Consider the following 17,513-nt stretch of genomic DNA (forward strand, 5'->3'; position numbering starts at 1 on the left):
TTGTATAGAGATGAATAGAAGGATCCTTTCAAAAGTAATCAAAATATGGCAAAAATTCGAGAAACTAAAGTATGTAATCGAAGGACATTATTTCGATTGGGATTAAGAATTTTGAGAATTTCATTTACACGTGTGGGATTGGAAAGCACTGAGAAGCAAGTATATTTTTCGACAAATCGAATTACTAGTTGGAATGGGTGCGGAGAAGTTATGCGAAGACAATTAGTAGTATTAGATCAATGTATATAGGAATATCTTACATGTGTTGAAATCATATAATTCAACCGTTAGTATTAGATGTCTATAAATAAAATTGTTGATTCCCAATTTCGGGAAATTGAAACACAATCACTTAAGTTCTAAAAACACCAACACATCTACCATCGAAATTGGCAAAAAGATTCAACAACTCATCATGTATATATTCAATTTACATCTTTTATGAATTCATGTCTGTTTATTTTACTGCACATTTCTAAACCTTGAACTCTTTCCAATCTTCATTTCTTCTCAAAACTTTACTTTTTTTCAATCCCTATTTCTTATTATTATCGAAATTACTTAGAAACTAATCATTAAATCGAAAACACTTTTATCAAAGTTATTCTATTATCTTATGAATTACAACATTATTATAATTCAAATGGATATGTTTATCGAAATTATAATCGTGATTTGCATTAAATATTAAACAATTCTCTATTAAATTGAAAACTATGAACTTATTGCTTGTTTAACCAAAAAGAACTCACAATCGAAAAATGGATTCTATGTCTCATCCTTAAATATTTATTTGTTAATAGAGTTATTTAGTGAAAATTCCTTTACTATTTTGAAAATACTTTCCTTTTAAGGAATAGATATAATTTTCTTGATTAACAATAATAAATCTTAAATTACTATTATTTCCTTAAACCTACACAACAAAATACAATGGGTTTTGTGTCCTTAATTATTGGGGTACACACACATATAGAGAAGAGAGGGGGGGGGGGGGGGGGGGGAATCAAATTATATTGTTGTAGTATTATATTTACATATTATCAAGATTGTTCGTGTCAAATTTTGTCAAAATTGAATAACAATAAGAAGATAATCAAATGATCTATATTTTAGTATATTTTGAAATGTTTATATTACATCGATTTTAGTTTATATGAACAAAGTAACATATGATTTAATATTAATATGAAATTTTGTTATGTGATCTATGTGAAAAAAAACTATCAATCTAGTGATGAGTTTTAAGAAAACATTATGTTGAAAGTTATAAAATAATATAATAGTTATCAAAGTTATCTTGGTATAATTTGATCTCTCAATAAATATATATATATATATATATATATTAGTAAATTAAAAATATTAAATTAAACAAAAACAAATACAATGCTATTTATTTTAAAGATAATTAAATTCACTTTACGAGAATTTCATCTTACATGTGTGTGTATAATTATAAGTGAGCATCACATGTAAAAAAGGAAAATAAAATAAAATAACTTAATATGCTTTTGAACATCCCGCATGTTTAAAGAATGTGAGTGTTAAATATTTAAAATGATTTTTCAGAGGAAATATTAAAAATTATTAGTGCCGATAACACTCGTACTCGGCTAAGAAAAAAAAAAGTAAACGAATGTAAAGTGGGGGAACAGGGGGCAGGTCACCTTTTTTGTTTGTTTGTTTAATAGGTTTAAACAAGAATTTGAAATAGGTAGCATGAGACACACAGAAAGGAATTTGAAATTAATGCACGTGTAAAAAGAAGAAAAATATATTTTGATTTTGTATAGTAGTTGATATCATTTTATATAATTTTCAATTAAGATATATAATTAGAAATGTTGAAATGAGTTATTTATTATAGAAAAGATGTTAACACCTTATGATACTAGTCATAAAGATAGTTATTTCTAATTAATCAAATAAATTATTTTTAATTTTTAAAATATTTATCTCACCCTAATATAAAATAACTATGACAAAGGAAAAAAAGTTTTTAACGGAAATCAAATTTTATTATTATTTTTGGAAAAGAGAGTTAATGTTATATTTTTTATATTTTATATTTATTGAACTTTAGGATTTCTACATTGTCACAATTCATAAGTCATAAAATATAAATCTACAAAAGATTACACCTAAGCCAATTTTCAGAAACAAATCAATTTATTTTTGTTTAAATTTTTATTTTCTAGAGAATGTGTTAATATTTTTCGAAGAAATCTATGAAAGAGTGAATGAATTAATTTTAAAAAACAGAATGAACACCTATTCATTAATAAAAAAAAACTCCTAAACTATTTATCCTTTTTATTTAAACACACAAAAAAGAAACTACTAAGAAATTCACGTCTACGCTAATGAAAGGAAAGAATTAAAAAAAGGACATTTATTTAAAACTAAAAAGAATGTAGAGCTTTTAGAAGGCAAATCTTACCGCAACATCTGCATACATAGACAAAAGAAATGAGTAAAAAAAGAGGGCTAAATAGTTATTTTCATTCTTGAATGTGTAGAGCAGTGAGAAATTCATCCGGAAAGATGAAAAGTTCAAATTTTAGTTCCCAAAGGGAAAAAAAGTGCGACAAATCCATCAATCCGTTAACTTTCGTCCGTTACCGTTAATGAAAGAGACTATGTGACACATATGGATAAAAATATCACAAAAATGATTGCCAACATGACAACTGAATAGATTGGACTAAAATGTTAGTAAGTTTTTATTAGACCAAAATGTCAGTAAATTTTCATTAGATTAATTTGTCAGACCCCAAATTTCGTTTCATTTAAGGGTAAAATATAATTTAATCTTCATTTTCCCTTTCTTTTTTTATCGTTGCAACATAACATTACAATAAATACTTTAAAAAATAGGAAAACAAACATAAGTTAGAATAAACATAATAATAAGCATGATATTGATTAATAAGTATAATTTGTTTGTTGGTCTGAAATTTCTATTGTGGCAGCATTAGGTAGTGACAAAATCAAGTTGTGTTTCATTCTTTATAAGGATTAATTTAATGATTGTGCATTTTTGTTTGAGTCTCATATTTTGGGTAAGGTACTGTCACATTACACGTCTTAGAGCAACAGAAAGATTATGCTTATTAATCAATATCATGTTTATTATTTTCTTTGTTCTAACTTATGCTTGCTTTCCTATTTTTTAAGTGTTTATTGTAATATTATGCTTACAACGATAAAAAAGGGGAAAATATGAAGATTAAATTATATTTTACTCTTAAATGAAACAAAATTTAGGGTCTGACAAATTAGTCCAATGAAAACTTATTGACATTTTGGTCCAATGAAGACTTACAAATATTTTAGTCCAATCTATTCAGCATCCATGTTGATAATCATTTTTGTGACATTTTCATTTCTATGTGTCATATAGGCTCTTTTATTAACAGTAACGTACGAAAGTTGACAAATGGATGAATTTGTCACACTATTTTTTCATTTTCGGGGCCTAAAATTTGAATTTCCTTCTTTTGGGGACAAATTTGTTAGCGTTCTACATATTCAGGGATGAAAATGACTATTCAGCCAAAAAAGAAATAAAACAAGATTCATTCACATGAGCTAAGAACTAATTAACTAGACTTTGGAAATGCAATGGGAACGTAATGAGTGACATGTTAAGACTAGAAGTGTATAACAACAAGTTCAAAAGGGTGTAGGATCAAGTGGCCTCAGAATAATTAAGAAGGGGGGGGGGTTGAATTAATTATTAATGAACCTTTACTAATTAAAAATCTATCATTCTTAATGTTACTAGATTCAATTAGGATTTTACTATAATGTTAAGAAAGTAAAGAACAGAAATAGAAACTTAACCAAAAGTGAAAGCGGTAATTAAAGTGCACAACGAAAATTAAAGAGTGTAGGGAAGAAGAAGACAAACACAAGAGTTTTATACTGGTTCGGTAACAACCCGTGCCTACATCCAGTCCCCAAGCGACCTGCGGTCCTTGAGATTTCTTTTCAACCTTGTAAAATCCTTTACAAGCAAAGATCCACAAGGGATGTACCCTCCCTTGTTCTCTTTGAACAACCAAGTGGATGTACCCTCCACTTGAACCGATCCACAAGAGATGTACCCTCTCTTGTTCTCAGTTACAACAACCTAAGTAGATGTACCCTCTACTTGTACCACAAAGGATGTACCCTCCAATGTGTTAAGACAAAGTTCTCAGGCGGTTAGTCCTTTGAAACTTTGTGAAGGGGAAACAAAAGAATTCTCAGACGGTTAGTCCTTTGAAATCTTTTGTTTAAGGGAAAGGGAAGAATCAAAAGAATTCTCAGACTGTGTCGTTTTGAATTCTTTGAAAAGGGAGAAGGGAGACACAAAAGAATTCAGGTTGTTAGTCCTTTGTTCTTTTGGAAAAGGGAGAAGAGAGACACAAAAAGAATTCAGGCGGTTAGTCCTTGGCGAATTCTTTTTGGCAAAGGAAGAAGAGAATGAAAAAGATGAATAACACACTTTTGTTTTCTGTGAAAGAGCAAGGTTTGGAAACTAGAAAACTCAGAAAGCTTTTGGAAAAGGAAGAAGAAGAAGAAGTTCAAGAAGATGTTCAAAGAGATTCAAAGGTTGTAAAAGAATATATGAAAAAGTTATAAGTAATTGTTTTTTTTAAATGCAAGTCAAGGTCTTGCTTTTATAGACTCTTTATGTCTGGTCAAGAAAACCATTGGAAGAGTTATGACCCTGAGAAAACCTGAAAACCATTGGAAGAGTTATATCTTTTGATTTTTATTCAAAACTTTTCACTGGTAATCAATTACCAAAACCATGTAATCGATTACACAAAGCTTTTTATGAAAGGATATGACTCTTCACAATTGATTTTGAATTTCAACGTTCAGATACACTGGTAATCGATTACCAATATCTTGTAATCAATTACACCATTTTGAAATCAATTGGAACGTTGCAAATTCAGTTAAAAGCTTTTGAAATCAAATTTTGCTACTGGTAATCGATTACAGAAAACTGGTAATCGATTACCAGAGAGTAAAAACTCTGGTAACTTAGAAAATTTTGAGAAAAACTCTTTTAAAAAACAAAATTGTGCTATGTTTGTTTTTTGAAAAATATTTTCAATACTTCCCTTGTGAAGTCTTCTTGATTTTTTCTCTTGAATCTTGAATTCATCTTCTCTTGAATCTTGAAATCAAACTTCTCTTGAATCTTGAAATCAAACTTCTCTTGATTCTTGAATCTTCTTGATTTCTTCTCATGAAGCTTGAAATTAAACTTGATCTTGAACTTGTTGACTCAATCTTGAAATCATTCTTTGGGCTTTTTGTCATCATCTTTGTCATTATCAAAACTACTTGAATCATGAGGCTTGCTTCTACAAAGGGTTCCAATGGTAATGCTTCATAAACATAAGTGCTCAAGTATTAGTGGAAAATTCATTCTATACCAATAACTGCAATATCCTTTTTAGTTAATTAACAACACCGAAATTCAAAGAACCATAAGCTGAAAGCATCTTTTATACCAGCCTCTACACACATATCAATTTGAGTCACCATAATAATCAACAAAAAGTAAACAAAAACCACCACTTAGAAACTCATGAAAATAGTCCAAGGTTCAAATTCATTTGGAGGTCATGCTAAATAAGAATAAACATAACCTTGTTGTGATAGAACAACAGTCTATATATGCTACTACTTGTTGTTGAGTTTGTTGCGTTGCATACTAATACATACACTCTTCAAAACAGCATACTGTTAAACATGTGTAAATTATCTTTGAATTCATGAATGAAAATTAGTCTTTCTATCATCACATTAATAAGTTAGGTAAAAATAAAAAAGGGTATAATCAGATGCATTTATCATTTAAAACAGTTAGATTAGCACCATCTCAAGCATCAAAATTATATAGACAAGTCATATTTGATTTATGTACTGCAAAAACACAAAAGTGATAACTAACACAACACCTATTTATATGAATATATTAACTAATAAACACATAAAGATATAAAGGTAGTGGGTCATTCATTCCATCATATAGCTTAAGGGTAGCAAGAATAAAACAAAAGGTTTCAACCCACTAACATCACCAACCATGACAATCTAACATTGTATTGCCATTCATGGAACATCAAACGAATTTGTAGTATGAGACATTCTTTAAAAGATAATTGTGTGATAAAAGAAAACCACTGGTAATTAAAATGGATTACCAATTTGAAGTTTCCCTTATATTAAGAGTTTAATCCCAAAATACAAGGTAAGTTCTTCTTTTAGAAGAGAAAATTACAACAAGTTCTTCCACTCAAAATTCCCTTGCCCTTTTCACATAAAAAACTCTGAGCAGAATCTATCCCCTCCATCTTAGGAAGAAAAGTGTCCCCCTTCCCCTTGGTATCTTCATCTTCTTATATCAGAAAGTAAGAGTCATTGTTGATCTACCACCAAAGGGACTTGCATGTTGTAGCTTCCAATGGACTCTGAGTCTTTCAAGCCATTTTTGAGCTCTATTTGGTTTGTCCTAGTCTCTGCTTCTTCCATTTCGAGTCTATCCCCATATACCTTTTAAAGAGAAACTCTCGCTCGAGCTTGGTGTGCGGTGTGGCTGAGATTGCGTGAAAAAAGTGCATTTGGAGGTTGTGAAGGTTGAATGTTGGACATAGAAGGTTGTGCAGGAGCATGGGTTGTAGTTGTGCGAAGGCTAAGGTATTCTTTGATGCATGAGTGAGTGGGGTTCAAAGTGGGTTTGGGTTGTGGATGCTAGGTCATGGGTATTTGAGTTAAGTTAATTTCAATGGACTAATGGGTCAATATAGCTCTTGATTTAATTGGGTTTTTCCAACAAGTGAAAATTAGAAAGGAGTGAAAGTTTGTCTCTTTTTTCCTTTTATTTTATTTATATTTTTAATTTTCATTTTTTCTTCCCCTTTTTTTATAACTGTTTTTCATTTATTTCCTTCATTTTTTGTCTCAATAATTTAAATAATTTGAACAAATTTGGGTGTTAACCGTTACCCCACTCTACTTAAATTTTACTAGATAATATGAATAATTGATATTTTCATATTATCGTGGTAAAAATAAGTAAAGATATGAACTCTAATTTTGTTTGGAACTTGAAACAAAAAAGCAGTGAGCACAAGGACCTAAGATGCGGTGGGCACGATGACCCAATATGCAGTAGGTGTAAATACCCGAGATAATGAGGATATGAATACCCTAATACAATGGGTGTGAATACCATAATACAGTGGGTGTGAATACCCAAGATGTTGTGTGTGTGAATACCCAAGATGTCAAAGGTGTGAATACCATATATGCAATGGGTCTGAATACCCTAATATGCAGTGGGTATGAATACCTTATATGTTGTGGGCGTGAATACCTGATATGCAATGGGTTTGAGTACCTGATATGTTGTAAGTGTGAATACCAGAGATATTGAGAGTGTGAATACCCAAGATGTTAGTAGGTGTGCATACTCGAGATGTAGTGAGTATGGATACCCTGATATGTAGTGGGTGTGAATACCAAAGATGTTGTGGGTGTGAATACCAGATATGTTGAGGGTGTGAATACCTTATATGTAGTGGGTATGAATACCTTGATATGCAATGGGTGTGATTACCCAAGATGTTGATGGTGTGAATACCCTATATGCAGGTGTCAAATAGGTACCATACTTTGGCAAAGCATAAACATGAAAGAGATTGATGTGAAGCTTGATATGTAGGATTATGAATGAAACACATGTGGTGCAAGCAAAAGGCTCAAAGGCCTAATTAGATGTAATGACAAGACAACAAGGTAATTTTCTTTGAGAATGAAATGGTGGGCTGAATACCCAAAATGTTGTCTTGGGTGTGAATACCTGATACGTACAAATAGGGTAAACGTCGAACCACCTCTGGCATGAAAATTAAGATTTGACAATATGCGATGCAAGATAATTGAATTAATGGATGACATGCATAATGAAAATGGGCATGTTACACATTTTTCCAACCTTTGGCCCTTTTAGGTTATGAGTTCCTCATCATTCATAGAAGAGTCAAAATCCAATTTTCTTTGATCTTCTGTATTCTTTAAAACATGTCGGAGACCTCTTTCAAGTTAGACTATGGCTAATATTATTCAACATTTGAACCATCAATTGACCATTACCCATTTCAAAGTTGGTTAAAGAATCACCATATTTGTCATGACTTTAAAATGCATTGATTATAATTATAATGCTCTTTAACAATAATTGCATGTTTCACTCTTGGCATGTCACATGATGAAATAACATGAAGAAGCAATAAGTATTAGGCAAGGATGAAAGTATTTTTATTACTTTTTGAAGGAAATTGCAGATACAAGAGCAAGTTTTGTGTGAAAGCAAAATGATAGATGCAACAAAATCATCAGACATATGGTCAAAGAGGAGTAATAAATGGAACATCTAGAGTAATAATGTTAATTCCCATGTCTACAACTTTGAGAGTCCCATATGCTAGCTTTTTGAAAATGTTAGATGCTTTGGTAAACCCATTATGCACCCATATGCTTTAGCTTTCAAGGCTCTGTACACTTTCCATGTACCTTAATGCTTTCATTGGTCACCATCTCAATACATTAACTTGCCCCAGTCTCAAGTCTTTGATGCAATCCTTCCTAGTAAGTGGCTCTAAGTTTTGCCTAGGCTGCTTATTCAAGTTTTCATACTAGTAAGCATCTTTCTTTTTTTCTTTTTTCATATAACCTTACCTTTTTCCTAAGCTTCTCTTTTTGAGTTTTTAGCCGTTCAGTTTACTCTAACTTTTTCCAAGGCTACCTTTTCAGGTTTTCAACTCAACAAACCTTTTTTCATTTTTAGGCATAATATTTCTTGACTACATATGAGTTCACAAGAAGGGGTAAGTCTTCACCATCCATACTTGTAAGGATCAACACTCCTCCTGAAAAGGCCTTCTTCACTACATAAGGTCCTTTGTAATTTGGATTCCATTTCCCTCTATGATTTTTGTTGGTTAGCAGGATTTTCTTGAGCATCAATTCCTCTTCTTGAAATTCTCGAAGATGAACCTTCTTGTCATGAGCTTTTTCATCCCTTTTTGATATAATTGGTCATGGCATAAGGCAATCAATATTTTTTCTTTAATGACATTCAATTGATCGTAATGAACTTGAACCCACTCAGCCTCCTCAAGCTTGGTTTTTGCCAATACTCATAGCGAAAGGATTTCTACCTTCATGGGGAGTACAACTTCTATCCCATACACTAAAGAATATGGAGTTGCCTCATTTGAGGTGCGTACTAAGGCACGATAGCCATGTGGTGCAAAGGGAAGCATGTCATGTCAATCCTTCTTGATATTCTTGTTTGCTGCTTCTACCACCCCATTCATTTTTTGGCGATATGGCAAAGAATTGTGATGTTGTATCTTGAAGCTATCGCACAATTCTTTCATCATTTTGTTGTTCAAATTGGTCCCATTATTAGTAATAATGTGGCTTGGCAGACCATATCAATAGATCAAATCCCTTTTGATGAATCTGACCACTACATTCCTTGTTACACTAGCATAAGATGCTACTTCAATCCATTTAGTGAAATAATCAATGGAAACTAGGATGAAACGATGCCCCATTCAATGCCTTAGGTTCAATTGGACAAATCACATCTATCCCCACATCGAGAATGGCCATGGTGCAACCAAAACATTCAAGGATGTTAATGGTGCATGGATATTATCAGCATATGTTTGACATTCATGGCATTTTCTCACATGATTGCAACAATCAACTTCCATGGTCAACTAATAGTAGCCAACCCTGAGAAACTTTCTCACCATCTCATGTCCATTTGCTTGTGTTCCAAATGAGTTTTCGTGGGCTTCTCCCACTATCTTCTTGGCCTTAATCGTGTCAACATATTTGAGCAACACCATGTTATGGTTCCTTTTGTAAAGCACATCATCATTCAAGAAGAATCCTATTGGCAACCTCCTTAGGGTCTTTTATCATTTTCTGAAGTGTTGGGAGGATACTCTTTATCTTTCATGCAATGATGGATATCATAAAACCACGACTTCTCATCTGGTTCTTCTACTGCTTGGTAGTAAGTTGGTTAATCCCATTTCTGAATTTTTATTAGTGGCACATCTCTTTCTCAACTTATCCCAAACGTTGAAGATGGAGTAGTGGGAGCATCAACCAATTGATTATTCTCATGAGGGATGTGATGTAAAGTAATTTCACCACACTATTCCATCATTCCTTTAATGTAAGAGTGATATAAGATTAATTTCACATCTCAAACCTTCCATTTGCCTTTGAGTTGATGAATAACTAGGGCCAAGTCCCCAAACACCTATAAGATTCTACCTTTGAATTCGATTGTTGCTCTAACCCCCATCGCACAAGCTTCATACTCTGCCACATTATTGGTACAGTCAAAACCCAACCTTGCTGTGAATGGGATTAATTGATTCATAGGAGAAATTAACATTGCCCTAATTTCGTACCCCGGTGCATTGGAAGCTCCATCAAATAACATGGTCCATTTTCCCTCATCCTTATATTTTCCAACTTCAAATAATGCCAATATGTCTTCATCTAGGAACTCGCATTGCATTGATTGGTAGTCTTCTATAGGATAATGAACCAAGTATTCTGCTAGTGAGTTTCCTTTTGTAGCTTTTTGGGTGACATAAACAATATCATACTCTAACAGTAACACTTGCCAACGAGCAATTCAACTGGTTAAAGCAAGCTTCTCAAATATATACTTGATTGGATCCATTTTGGAGACTAACCAAGTGGTGTGAGACAACATATATTGCCTCAGCCTGCATGTAGACCAAGCCAAAACACAACATGTCTGCTCCAACAAGAGTATCTATTTTCACAATCTATAAATTTCTTGCTCAAATAATAAATGACATGCTCCTTTCTACCAGATTCATCGTGTTGCCTTAGTACATAACCCACGAGAGATACCATGAGAGATACCATGATGCAATCCTACCCCGCAAGGGCATTGGATAGAAAACTCCAAGTAGATTGGGCCAGAGATGCAAGAGAAGGCCCTAGGGTTCTTATGAGCCTTAGGGTAGATTTCGGGCCCATGGGCTAAGTACGAGCCCACTTATCTTTGTAAATATTAGATTAAGGTTTCATTATTTTTGGGCCTTGTATTTAGGGCTCCATAATGTAGGTAGGGTACCCTAGAAATATAGGATTTTTCAGCCCTTGTATTTTAGGGCACCTAGACTAGTTTTTGTATTAGGGGTAGTTTTGTAATTTCACATGCACTAAGTGGATTTTGATGTGTGTGGTTGGAAATAAATTTAATTGGATTGGTAGAAGCCCAATCCAATTAAATTTTAGAGGGGGAGGTGAGCATTTGCTTACTACACCCCATTGCCACATCATATAGTCACACATTGTGCATGTCCTTCATGCTTTTCATGCCTCATGACACCTAAGCACACTTAGTGGAGAATCTTGGAATTGATCTTGGATTAGTGGGCTGAACCATAACTAAAATTCACTAATCATAATTAGTGAAATTTTGGCTCCAAAGTTTGGCTCCACAAATTCAATTTCAAATTCAAGTGAAATTTGAATTTCCCTCCAATTTTGTGTGACACTTAGGCTATAAATAGAGGTCATGTGTGTGCATTTTTTTCAACTTTGATCATTTGAATATTAACTTCAGATTTCAGAGCTCCTTTTGAGCACAAAATTTCGTGCTCTTCTCTCCCTCTCCCTTCATTCATCTCCTTCTTCCTCCAAGCTCTTATCCATGGCCTCCTATGGTGGTGAGCTTCTTCTAGACTCATCTTCTCCTTGAAGTGGCGTCTCCTCTCTCTCTTCCTTCTCCATTCCGCTGCCTTTTATCTTCCAAGAAGCAAAGGAATCCATTGATGAAGAAGATCCTAGGCCTACAAGCTCCAATGGAGCTTGCATCATGTGGTATCAAGAGCATCTTCATCTAGGTGATGTTCTTTTGCTTCCTCTATCTTTTTGTTCGGTGAATTCTCTTTAATTCCTTGTTCTTCATCTTATTCTCCATGTATATCCTCCATTGTCTTGTGGTTTGGTGCTGTTTAGAGTAGATTAAAAAAAAATAAACCGATTAAATCTTAGATCTACACTTGTTCTTGCATTTCTATGGTTCAAATTTTGTAGATCTACTCTTGAATCTTGTTTTTGTGTTGATTTTAGGTTCTATCAATTTTCATTCATAATATTCTTGTTCTGAACCTTTAGATCTAAATTTTGTTCCAAAATATTGATTAGAAAAAAAAACACAAAAATCTAAGTGTAAATCACTTAATCCATGTTGTCTTAGAGTCATGTTTAGTCATAGTAATTGTCACATTATGTTCTAAGTTTGTGTTGAATTTTATTTTGTTGATTGAATTCTAGATACATTTGTTCATGTATTCTTGTCATTCTTAGCCTATCTTTTGAATTTTGAGTCTAATTCATGCATGTTATTTAGTTCATAACATGTTCTAAATCAATTCCTAGAAGTAGTCTTGTTCTTGAACTTTTTTTTTTGCTTTCTAAGTTTCCTACATGATGCCTATGATGAAGTTGAGTTGTGGTGCTGAGTTGTGGCTGGATTTGTGAATCAAAATAAGTCTTAAGCTCTCTTTAATTGTGTTATTCAAGATAATTGAGCATAAGCAAACACAAATTGTAATTATCCAAGCCTTAAGCAACATAAACACTACTCTTGATTTCTAGGCTGAAATCGCTGGTGCTGGCAGCTTGAACATACGAACTTGTATAAATTACTGGGAATTGGTAACTACGTTTTTTGAGCTGAAACTTTTACTGAATTTTCTAGACATCTGGACCAAAATTATAAAAAAAGAATCAAGCGATTTGGATTAAAGAAAAAAATAATAAAAATCTCACAAGTTGGCAGAAAAATCAGTGTCCAGGAAAAAAAAGAAAAGTGAAAGGAAAGTGTGCTTGTTGTTTTGGCTCAAAATTTGTTCTATAATTGGTGCATATTTTATACCAATCCTAGTTCTGAAATTTCAATTGAACATTATTGTGAAAACAAGTGCCAAAACTAGAGGTTTCTTGAGTCTTTTTTTTTTTAGAGTTTTTCTACTCTACTCTAGAGCCATTCTAGGTTTCTCTTTGAGTCCTAGCTTGCTTTTTGTGCTTTTCATTGCTTTAATTGTTGAATAATCCTTGGAAATTTGTCTTGTTAAAACTCTATTGGTTTAGCTTTCATTTCATTTTTTTTTTGTCTTTGGTTATTGCTTGTCTCTTTGTTTCCTTGCTTGTGAGTTGCCATATAGGGAATTGGAAAGGAGGATTGGTGCCATATCTTGAAGAATTTGAGTCAAGAAGCAAGGGGCCAACCACCTTAAGAGCTATTGGACTAAGAAGCACTCCAAATTGAGTGAAACACTAAAGAGAGAATAGCCACCACAATTGAGGACTTTTTTCTTTGTAATTTTGTAATTGGCAATTTGCTTTGCTTTCAAATTTTGTAACAAAAAGGCCTTTCATTGGAAGTAAGTTGGGAGCCTCCGCTAGGTCACCCTACTTCCATTTGTGTGTAATAATTTTAGGAAATTTCCCCTTAGGATAGTGAGTGTTTTGTTGGGAACCTTAAATGAGGTCATCCAAACACTCTTAGGATCCGCCTAGTTTGCATTTCTTGCACTTTAATTTCTTGCTTATTTTCATAGCTTATTTCCTTTACCCTTCATTGTCAAACTGCCTAGATAGCTTGCCTTTTACTAATTAGTTTTTACCTTATCTTTCACACCTCTTTTAGTGTTTATTTTGGCTAGTTTCAACCATAGTTTATTTTACCTTTTGTTTTCAAACCCCCAACAAGAAAGAACCATAACTTAGGAACCAACATGAGTCTTCATTCTTCATCTAGTGTTAATGGTGAGGGTTCTACTCCTAAGGACCCCTTGTATAAGATATTAGATGAGTTGAGATCCCTTAAGTTGTGGAAAGAAAAACAAGAGAGAAAAGAAAAAGGTAAAAAAAGAGTGGAAGAAATAAGTCAAGATGAAAGAAAGAAAATAAGAGAGGAAGAAAGAAGAAAAATAATGAAAGAAATGAAAAGAGAAAAACATGTCTCCTATAGTAGTCATAACTCTTGCAAGAGCCTAAGTGAAGAACTTCGTGACTATTATGAAGGAAGGCATAGGTCACATCTTAGACCTCACTCCCATAGGAGAGAAAATGAAAGAAAGCCTCAAGAGGTTAACATTAAACTCCCATACTTCCATGGGAAGGACAATGTAGAGGCTAATTTAGATTGGGAAATAAGGGTAGAGCAACAACTTAAAAGGAAGTCTACTTCAAAATCTTATGGCTCTCACTCTTATCCAAAGAAAGACCAAGGTCAAGGAATCTTAGGGGTGAGACCTTCTAAGCCCAAAGATAATAAGGGGAAGACAATAGAAAAGCAACCCCTTAAGGCTAGTATGCAAGAGAAGACTAGCTCCATGAAGTGCTTTAAATGTCTTGGAAGAGGACACATTACTTCTCAATGCCCCACCAAGAAAACCATGATTATGAGGGGCCAAGACATTTATAGTAGCCAAGATGAGGCTACTACTTCACCTTCCTCTAGTAAAAGTGAAGAAGCAAAAGGGGAAGAATCTAGTGAAGAGATCTACCCCCAAGAAGAAGGACAACCTTTAATGGTTAAGGAGGAGTGTAAGGAGGTAAGTGTCTCCTCCAAGAGGTTAGCTAAGAAGGAAAGACATTTTGAAATAAAGACAAATATTAAAGAAATTTCCCTTCTTAGACAACCTCCACATTTTCTCCTTTGTAAAAAGACACTTGTTAGCATTGCCACATCTCTTAGGCTTGAGTTTAATCCTCAAGTAAAGGAGTTGTTGGATGAGGGTTTGGTTCGCAAGAGATTAAATCCTTGTGCTTTGTTGGTGCCCAAAATAGGTATTATTAGGCACCAAATCCCTAAAATAGGTGGTGTGATGAATGTTTTGGGTGGTGCAACACTCTTTTGTAAAATCACTCGTGCACCCAACATCTTCATGATTTGTGTACTTAGGGACTCATTAGGTAGGTTTTTTCTTATTTTTAGTTTCAATACAAACTTAGGCACTCATATGGGACACCTTAGGTTTGTCATACTTTTTGGTAGGAATAATCAACATGAAAATACAGAAAAAGGTATGTTCTATTGCTTTACTTTTCTTAATTTTTTAAATTGTGATCAAGGGGTTCCCATGAACCCTAAGAGAATAAAGGTCATTCCTGAGTGGCCCGCTCCACCAAGTGTAAGAAAAAATTGGGGCTTCCAAGACTTAACAAGCTTTTACAAAAGGTTTGCCCCATATTTTTCTATACTTGTAGCACCACTCATTGAGTTGGTGAGGAACCATGTTCCTTCATGGGAAGATGCCCAGGAAATGAGTTTTCAGACCTTACCTTGCTTCAACATACTAAACACCACTAATACATATGTTTTTGTTCTTTTTACAGGTGTTGAGGAAAAAAGCCCAGCGTTTCAAGAACCTCGGGATTTGAGGTCAAATCCTTTTCAAGGGGGAGGGAATGATGCAATCCTACCCCGCAAGGGCATTGGATAGAAAACTCCAAGTAGATTGGGCCAGAGATGCAAGAGAAGGCCCTAGGGTTCTTATGAGCCTTAGGGTAGATTTCGGGCCCATGGGCTAAGTACGAGCCCACTTATCTTTGTAAATATTAGATTAAGGTTTCATTATTTTTGGGCCTTGTATTTAGGGCTCCATAATGTAGGTAGGGTACCCTAGAAATATAGGATTTTTCAGCCCTTGTATTTTAGGGCACCTAGACTAGTTTTTGTATTAGGGGTAGTTTTGTAATTTCACATGCACTAAGTGGATATTTGATGTGTGTGGTTGGAAATAAATTTAATTGAATTGGTAGAAGCCCAATCCAATTAAATTTTAGAGGGGGAGGTGAGCATTTGCTTACTACACCCCATTGCCACATCATATAGTCACACTTTGTGCATGTCCTTCATGCTTTTCATGCCTCATGACACCTAAGCACACTTAGTGGAGAATCTTGGAATTGATCTTGGATTAGTGGGCTGAACCATAACTAAAATTCACTAATCATAATTAGTGAAATTTTGGCTCCAAAGTTTGGCTCCACAAATTCAATTTCAAATTCAAGTGAAATTTGAATTTCCCTCCAATTTTGTGTGACACTTAGGCTATAAATAGAGGTCATGTGTGTGCATTTTTTTGAACTTTGATCATTTGAATATTAACTTCAGATTTCAGAGCTCCTTTTGAGCACAAAATTTCGTGCTCTTCTCTCCCTCTCCCTTCATTCATCTCCTTCTTCCTCCAAGCTCTTATCCATGGCCTCCTATGGTGGTGAGCTTCTTCTAGACTCATCTTCTCCTTGAAGTGGCGTCTCCTCTCTCTCTTCCTTCTCCATTCCGCTGCCTTTTATCTTCCAAGAAGCAAAGGAATCCATTGATGAAGAAGATCCTAGGCCTACAAGCTCCAATGGAGCTTGCATCACTTTTATTTTTAGTATTAAGTTGTAATTCAACCATGGACTTAAAGGTTTGAAAAACAAATAGAGTTTTACCTTTAAATTTAACAAGAAATATCCAAGTGTATCCGGAAAAAGCATCAATAAAGGACACATAGTATTTAAAGCCAACATATGAAGTTAAATGAGAAGATCCCCACAGGTCTGTAAAAATAAGCTCCAAAGGAAAGTATACAGAAGTAAAAGAGTGAGAGGACAATCGGTGAGACTTTCCCATACAACATGAGGAGCAAAAGTCTAGAAAAAAAATTATTAGATGAGGAAATGTTACAATGATTGAAGTCTGACTTCATGGCATGGCTATTAGGATGACCCAACCTAGCATGCCACAAACTAACATTGCTAGGAGATGAAATTACAAGATTAGAAACTACATTAGGAATTTTATTGGCAGCAATATCTACACTAGACAAGCAATTGTATGTAGTTGAGCTAACAGGTGAAGCTGAAGTGGACAACAATAGAGAAGAATGGTCTTGAAGCGTGAGATTATGAAAGGAGTAAAGACCATTAGCACTAACAACTCCATGAAGAAAGACTTTATTGGTCCCCTAAGTTTTAACAAGACATAAGTGAGGATGGAACTCAAAGAAAACAAAATTATCTTTAGCAAATTGACTCACACTCATTAATTTTTTTGTTATTGAAGGAACATGTAATAATTTGTGAAGTTTAAAAGTGATTTGAGAGTCATTAGGAGACACAAATGAAGAGGAACTAGCAGCAAAATACTTAAACATTCACCATTCCCTATAAAAATTTGATCAGGTTCATCAAAGTGAGTATATTGCTTGATGTTCTGTGGTTTGCCAGTTACATGAAAGCTAGCACCAGAATCTGGAATCCATGTGGAGTTAGCATGTCCATTTCCATGAGAAGTGGAATTGGTAAGCATAGCATTTGGGTGAGTTGATGCTAGAGCAGCAGTTCCAAATTTGTATTTGGGATTAACC

The sequence above is a fragment of the Glycine max genome, chromosome 18 (assembly GCF_000004515.6).
Source record: "Glycine max cultivar Williams 82 chromosome 18, Glycine_max_v4.0, whole genome shotgun sequence".
Classification (NCBI taxonomy): Eukaryota; Viridiplantae; Streptophyta; class Magnoliopsida; order Fabales; family Fabaceae; genus Glycine; species Glycine max.